This window comes from Epinephelus moara, chromosome 19 (assembly GCF_006386435.1).
Source record: "Epinephelus moara isolate mb chromosome 19, YSFRI_EMoa_1.0, whole genome shotgun sequence".
In the NCBI taxonomy this organism is placed as follows: Eukaryota; Metazoa; Chordata; class Actinopteri; order Perciformes; family Serranidae; genus Epinephelus; species Epinephelus moara.
In genome coordinates this window covers 26,087,678-26,088,673 of record NC_065524.1, presented here as the reverse complement: position 1 = coordinate 26,088,673, position 996 = coordinate 26,087,678, and positions in this window count along the sequence as shown.

Genomic DNA, 996 nt, shown 5'->3' with positions numbered 1-996 from the left:
TTGCACACCTAATAGTGATGCACTTGTGGAGGCTAGGAGGTGCCAGGTTTAAGGTGCAAGTTAAACACTGAGTAGCAGTGGAAATGCACATGACAGTGAGTAGTCGACTGACTGAATGTGGAACAATTGAAAAATATTGTTGAAAGTGCATTTATTCTTCTGAAGACATCACAGGCTGTTTGTCATCTGTTTTGTAAATGGATTAGCATTTTTAAAATGTACTTATTTAAACAAAAAAAGGGGAACATTTTGAGGTGTTTGTTATTTAAAGGATATTATGCAATGGTTTTACTGGTCCAGCCCACCTGCGATCAAATCAGACTGTATGTGGCATGTGAACTAAAATGAGTTTGACACCCCTGGTGGCCGATGCGAAAACATGAATGGTGCTATTTAGAGCCAGTGTTTGAATTGTCTGCTCTGAGCTACTGTAGAAACAACATGGTAGACTCCGTGGGACAGGACACGTTCTGTATGTAGATAAAACCAGCTCATTGTAAGGTAACAAAACATGATTCTTTTTAATAAAAACAGCTGTGAATTCCATCGATCATTTCTGCCAATAGATGCCCCTAAATCCTGCACACTGAACCTTTAATTTATAATTCTGTACAGGGAGCCTTAAACAACTCTGGCTGTATTGATGTGCATTGTATCCTACATGTGACACTGTGAGATATCACAGCAGGTCTGTGGAGTGTTTGGCTGCTACTGGAGTCAGGATTTGTCTTTTAGCTCCCTCTTGTGGTTATTTCCAGAACATGTCTACAGTATTGGGTCAGTGAGGTATTTGAGGCTTCAGCTGCTGGTATTAAAATATCTTGGCTTTCAAAATGTTCCTTGATGACCCACTTTGTGCACAAACCAGTGCTGTAAAATCACTATGATGATATGTTTCTCTTTAATGTGAGGACTGCTGACTCTCTCAGATCCTCTGAAATCTAATGTTACAAGTTTAAATTAGTTTTAAATTATCAACACTGTAAAAGCATCAAA